Consider the following 7,364-nt stretch of genomic DNA (forward strand, 5'->3'; position numbering starts at 1 on the left):
GAGGAATTTTTTTTCTTCCTCCCTTGTAAGGAAGGAAATCTATCTTTTTGAATCAGGAGCCTAACGTGTTAGTATCTATGGGTTGTTAAAAAATACACATGCAACCTGACTCTGCATGTTTCAACTGCAGTAAAACAGCACCTAGGACATCACTCTTCCTAGCTTTACTGTCCATGCAATGCTAGACAGTTGCTAAATGTAAGGTGTTTCATCCATGCTTCACATGAGGTATATATGATCTTTTGATTTTTTTGTTGTTTGCATCACTCCATTTTGCCTCTGTGCTGTAGAAAGGAAGTGCTGCAATAGTGCTGGCCTCTGTGTCAGTATTTAAAGGGAGCTGGAAAGGAGAAAAGTTGTCTCTGCAATAAATCTTACAGAATGGCAAGGAGTGCGGCAGGGGCAAATAAATGTAAAGATGTTATTAAACGTCCACTACAAGCTAAATAAAAAAATAATCATGAGGCCAAACAAAAAATAAACTTAACTTATACTGTTACAGTTTTCTGTACACTAAAATTTGACTATATTGGGCTTACAGCTGCTTACAGAAAAGCTGTCATCTTATTCTTTGATTATCTTTCCCTGCCTAAGTTAAGGAGTAGCTTTTGAAGCATTTGGGGATCTCACAAATGCCATTCACTTTGCCTTCGAAGAAATGGTCCAATTTCGTTCAGTGTCCAGTCTTCAAAATGGGGAAGCTGAAACATGACATAAGGCTTACACCATTTACTGTTCCAATGTTTGCTTCCAATATGAACTTCGTGGTGAACAGGACAGTTCTATCAAAGGTTTCTGCTGAGCTTTGCAAGCACGTTAAAAATTGAAAATGGAAGAATATCCAAAATGGAAGAATATCCTTATTTATGCATGTTTCTGTGTAACCAACAAGTGCAAAAGAGCTTTTCTTCTTTTTTTATTCTTTTGTAAATATAAATTGAAGTCAGAACGAACACTGCTTGGTTTTAGTAAATGGTTGGTGTCAGCATCACACTCAGACAGAGCAGGTGAAGTTTACCAGGGCTGTGAATCAGTCGGTTAAACCTAATTGACTGAACTTAATTAAAGCTTAAACCTAAAATACATCTAAAATAGTTTTTACTACAGGATTGTCAGTAATTTCAACCAACAAACTCCATGGAAGACAGCTTTGGTCATCATGTGAGTTTCTGTAAAATGTGGTTCTGTTTTATGTGCTGGAAAAAGGTTAATGTGGCTGAGACACAGTTAAATTTCCAGGCATCTCCACCCCAGAGTTTTAATACCCTGTTCAGAGTCCTGTAATATTTTGCATAGAATATGCAAGAAATTAGTGTTAGGCTACCAGGAAGCTATGTTGCCACTGTGAAATAAGTACTCCTAGAAGCTTGGTCTTTTGCTGATTTTAATCTGTAGAATAAGCTACAAGAAAAAATGCAGAATTTCTTTTGGAAGTCAACAGCTATTCATACTAAATACCACGGATGCATACTTACACTTTCTGCCATGCTCCTGAGCTCCTGATCTTTTAGGTTTATCTTAATTAAATCAAATACTAAGCCCAGCCCATCAGTTTATTTGTTTCTGTTGGCGTGGAGAGATGGAAAATGCAGCCACGGCAAGAACGCTGCAAGGTGCAGTGCAATTGCAAATTTAGTGGGATCAGAGCAGGGTAAGGGTGAGGCTGAACAACCGTCCCTTCATGGTGGGAAACTCAGCATCGCTGCCCTTCTCTGAAGGCCGCCTTGTTAATGTTATGGTAAAAAGTCACTGTGCCATGAAGTTTTAACGTACAGGTTTTAGAAAACCTTCCCCAAGTGTAGTTTCTGAAACAACACCTGGCTCTGTATGTGCAGCTCGGGGCTTACACAAACAAATTCGTGCTACACCACAGCGACCGTGGTAACATCTAGAAGAGGGAAACCTCATAAATAGCGCAGGGAAAAAATTACTTGCAGTACCTCATTGAGCAAGGCGGTAGAAAATTATCTCATTTTCACTTGGTTTGTTCTCTGCTTCCGTGTGCCTCATGCTCACCATTTACTTTAACTCTGCTTCCCCCCAAAACCCAAATCTTCCCACCCCATCTACCAAGGAGGGCAGTTGTGACCCATCATGTGAATGAATTGACCGTTCCTTTTTAGCACAGGTTATCTAAGTATTCCAGTCCCTGGAATGTCTTGGTGGGGTTCAGAGTCTTTAAAATTGATTTTCAGTAGTAAGGAAGTTTCAGTTTGCTGTACAAAACCAGAACAAATCTATTTGGGCGAGTGTATTCAAGTGAGGAAAGCCTTCAGTGTGTTGTTTCACCAGTTTTGTGACTAAAATGTTGGGGGAGGGTTGCAGCAGAGGAATAAATGCTGCAAAACCAGGCTTGAAACCAATGCAGACACTTTCCTCTTCCAGCTGTCCAAAGGGGAAGATGCCAAGTGCCCCAGCCCACTGGGTCAGGGAGGGGTGTTACTGATTTGCATTGTAACTTGGGGGCCTGCTGAAGGGCTCACTGGCTGAGAAGAGGTTAAAGGAAGGGCTGAAAACAGGTGGGCAGGTTGAGCGTGGCGAGGCTGGAGATGTGCACAGGCTGCAAACGTCCTCGCTGCAACCATGCGGGGAGAAGGTGGGAGGAAAGGCTGAGCCTGCAAACAAGGCCTGTCCAATGCAGGGCCTGGTTTCCATCCCTAGTCAGTGTAGTCTTTATGCTTAAAGCAAGGTGTTTGGCTCCATTGTGTCCCTTGAAGGTGCTGGTGGCATCTCTTGTGCCTGGGTGATGTGAGCAGGGCTGGTGCCCAAGACAGAGGCGTTGCAGCAGCTGGGCTCTGTGTGAGGGTTTCCCTGCGCAGGGGACTTCCCCAGCCAGGTGCAGTGCAATGCACCCCCACAACCACCAGAAGGGTATTGCCATTTACTCATCCTTTTCCCTACATGTCTCCACAGAAAGAGTCAAAGATCAGTGCCTTTTCAGCAAGCATCCCACTAGGAATGCCTCTGGGTGTCCAGGAGCCTGGGGTTGCCACCAGCTGCTCATGCGCCCTCCTTCAAGCCTCATGCAAATAAATGGCTTTTCTGAGATCTTCCTTTCGGCACGTCTCTGAGGCCTTGGTCTATCACCCTCCTTGTTCCAAAACCAGGCAGAGTTTCGAAGCACTTCCCAGCAGCGCAGGCTTCATCGAAAACCTGCTGAAGCCAAGCCTCGCTCCGGGTTTTGTGGTTCACAGCCTGCCGAGGAGAAAAAGTGCTGTTGGAGGCAGTCTGGGTCTGATGACAGCACAGTCCTTCCTGTCTCTGTATGGCTCAAGTCGTTCTCTTTCTTCTTCTCAAAACTGCTCTGCGACCTTCTTGTGAAACTGCTGTGGTTTGTTAGAGCAGCGCGATGGCTTGGCCAGAGCCTGCACACGGCGTGAATGTGAGAAAGGAGGCTCACAGGGTGCTTCGGTCGTACCGGGAATAACAAAACGCCTTTCGCTGGTCTTTTATCCTAAAAATGTGCCTGAAGAATGTGTTCACAGAGAGGATATTTCTCTGCACGGTTACTGCAAATTGATGCAGTTTGAATAAATACATTTATCATATCACAGCACCACTATCGGGAGCTCAGGGGGCTCTTCACAGTGTCATACACAGCGATGGTAACAGTGGCAGGAGCCTTTGTGAAAGGCGGTATTGTGATCTGACAGCAAAACAGGTCCTAAGGTACTCATTAAATTGTTCCAGGCACAGGGACAGCCTATGATTATGTCAAACGGGAGCAGATTGTACGCTCTGCTCTGCTGGTGTACACGAACTTAGTCTGAAAGCCAGCCTAGGGAAGGTAAGCACCCACAGCCTTGCCCTACAGCCCTGCAGGCCCAGCCAGTGGTCACAGAGGGATGCTCAGGGGGGACCAGAGGTGACACTCAGGTGCTGGTGCCCTCCAGGAGATGCAGGTTGCACATGAGTTTATCCTTTTTTTTTTTTTTTTTTTTTTAATGTTTGGGTGCTCCCAGCAGACAAAAACTCAGATCCGTGCTTCTAGAAACCAGCTGTCCCCAGGTGGAAGATGGAGTTCCTCAGGAAGAGGCCGTGTGGCCAAACTGGGGCTCCAGTTGTGGGTGAGACCTCGCTGGGGGAAGTGTTTTATTGATGGGTTTTGACACCGAGAACCCCCATCTCTCAACAACAGTGAATCTCGTGGAGTTTTTTCATCCAGTAGAGAAATTACTTTTCAGTCTTTATTAACACTTTCAAAAATTGCTCTGTGCAAGTGTTCCTGGTGGCTCAGGAGCAAGCTGAGAGCAAACAGTGCTGAAAGCAGGGCGAAATGCAGGTCTGCAGGAGCTGTGCTCAGGCTGCAGAGCTGAATGCCACAGTTCCTGGATTGTAGTTGCTGCAAGAGAAACTCTTTGTGTCCAGTTTTGCTTCTTGCTGCCAAGTTTTGCGACTTTACTGGCAGTCTTTTGGTTTTTGCTGCAGCTTGTAAAGAGCTTTGTCTGGGAAAAAAAAAAAAAAAAAAAAAAGTTTTCATTTAAAAATAGATCTGTAACCCTTGCAGGTGAAAAAAAAAAAAAAGAAAGGACAGAAAAACCAAGACCTGGATGCATTATAATAGTTCAGAAAGCAGATAAAAATGTCTAAAATATAACTATTTTGCTGCTTGTCTCTGCTGCCACTTGGATTTATCAGCTTTATTTAAAGAGCTTTGGGCATGTATTACGACTAAATTAAAGAAAGAAACAGTCTGACCTCTTGTACATTTATTTTCTCTGTTAATAAGAACAATCATCTAATCCAAAATTAGTTCGTATAAAAATTCAAAGAGGAGAAATCATTTAATCTATTTGTAAGTAGAAATCCAGTTCACAAATGGTGCAGTGGCTACAGCATCAAGGTCTGCCAAGAAGAAATCCAATTTGGCTGATTTGACAACATCAACACTGTCCAGTTAGCTAAAAAAAAAAAATAAAATAAAGAAAAAATAAAAAAGAGCTATGCCAGCACAGGAGGTTTAGGGCTCAGAAAAACCTAGAAGATTCATGATCTCAACTGAGCCCAGCTTAGGAACCAGTGACAAGCAGCTGTTTGATAGCTATGAACCATAACAGAAATGAACCTGATTTTTTGGTTCATTTCAGCACACTGTGTGGACAGACATGGTTGGTAGTGGGGATTAGGGATGGGGGAAAAATGCCTGGAAAGGAAATTCCAAGGAGTGACAGACCGCAGCTTGGCAGCAAGAAAGGACCCAGCTTGCATGAGGAACAAGAAGAGCCATCATCTATAGATCACGAGTATTAGGTATCTGGCCTTGCAGAAAGTCTAAAGAGATAAGCGAAAAGCAGAAAGTTGTGCCCAGCCTCATGCTGGTGTTTGATGGGGTGACTGGTAGTAGCTTTGGAGGATGTCATGGATCTGCTGATAGTAAAGGAACTGCAGCCTTGCACAGCAAGACCGTGGTAGGCAAAGCTGAGGTGATGTCCGTGGCAACTCAGAATAATTTAGATAAAGCAATATTAAGAATTCCTGCTAGAGTCCAGGTTGCATCAAGCCAATGCTGTCAGTTCCTTTCCGCTCTTCTTCTACAGTATGACCTTTTGGTCAACACAGGGAAGGTTATTTTCATTTACAGCAGAAGAGCAATCAGATGACCTTGGTGACAAGGTCAAGTCATGTTTGTGACTCCACGCCAAGCAGTGAAGCTAGGATCATGACCAGCAGTATCATTTTCCACAACTTCTCAGAGGTCATGAGTACAATAGCTGATCCATGCTGGCCACAGCAGGACTCTGAAGCACAGCAGCGCAACAGAAAAACAGCGTTTTAGAGAAAAATACCACAGATGCTTCAGATGGTCAGCCCGGGAGCCAGCTATTGTGAGATGGGGGTAAAGAATAGCTGGGCAATGTGACCTGAATGGGCAGGGTGGTGATGCCAGGTACCCTCTTCACAGCATCTGTAATGCTTCAAGTGCCAAATGGGTCTCTGAAAAAAGATGGGACAAAGAGGCTGTGCAACTGGCAGTTGGCTCCCATCTATCCAGGCTAGCACCTGCACTCACCTTTCCTGGTTAGTTTTTCATTAAAAACAGATCAAAATGTGTCAGTGGCCTGAAGTGGTGACATGTAGCTGCTGAGGTATGGTAACTGTTAGTTTTCTGGTCAGAAGAGAAAATAGGAATGCTGCAATTTATTGTTTGTACTATAAATTGTGTTTGCTATAAACTGTCATGGGTTAACACAAAAAGCTGTGAGTAAACAATTTATGTAGGAGCAGACAGTAAAAGTTTTGAAGTTTTTGGTTATAAGTCATGACTTCTTGCTGATCCCTCATTATTCAAGTTAAATATTTAGTTGGTACCATGGATGGAGAGAGTCCCAGATCCCTTCCTTGGAGCCAAGGAGAAATTCCTAATTTTCTTTCTGTCATGTAGCTTTCCAACCAGGGCGACCCAGACTCCAGTCCCAAAATCAGCATCCAGCCCTGCAGGGGAGGTTACTGCAGCTATATCTACATCGGCAAGCCATTCAGCACCATAGGAAGGGAGATACAGAAGTAAACAGTCGGTGTTCACATGCAGCACATGTTGCTGGGATTTTGTCACAGCCTAGCTCTGATCTGGTCCCGTGGGCTGAGTGCACATCAGTGGTTGAAAGGACGTCTGGTTAGGGTTCACCTGGCAGGAGTCCAGCTTGCACACTCAAAGACTATGCTGCAATGTGAGTCACAATAAGAGCTGAACCATTAAATTATTTTTTTTTTTTTTTTAAAAAAGGTGTTCTTGATCCAAATTGAGCCACCGATTTAGAGATACCCAGGGAGAACAGGTACAGAAGGGATCGAACCCTAGCTCAGCACCCTGATACTCTCCAGCTGGAAGAACAGAAGGACCAACCTGAGCCAGAAAAAAAAAAAAAAAAAAAAAGAAGAAAAAAAAAATAGAAAAAGGAAAAAAAAAGCACTGCTAGACGTCTGTGATTCCTCCTATCATTATTATTTTTACACGTGTCTGTCTCTACAGACAGCAACTGAACACTCCTACTTTGCATGCCAGCAGAAGCTCGTTTTGCTTTCACTTAAAATTCATTTCAGTTTGCGTTGAGTGATGTCAGGCTGGCTGGCAGCCTGCAGTATTTCAGCCTCTGGGGAGCAGCAGTCCCAGGTGGGGAACCGCTTTCACAGGACCCACCACCACCTGCAGGCGAGATCTCTGTGGGTCAGGCACACGGGGCTGTTCCTGCACTGAGCCTTTAGGGCTGGTAATTGCCATTCTTTCCCTTCCATTGCATTGTCTATGGAATAAAACTATATGTCACCTCAATATGTGAGAGCCACAGACATGCATTGTCCTTACAGGTGCTAGATGAGAGATTAATTTAATAATAAATATTATTCTGTTAATTATATATTTACTG

Source organism: Netta rufina, assembly GCF_964035555.1.
Source record: "Netta rufina genome assembly, chromosome: 2".
NCBI classification, from domain to species: domain Eukaryota; kingdom Metazoa; phylum Chordata; class Aves; order Anseriformes; family Anatidae; genus Netta; species Netta rufina.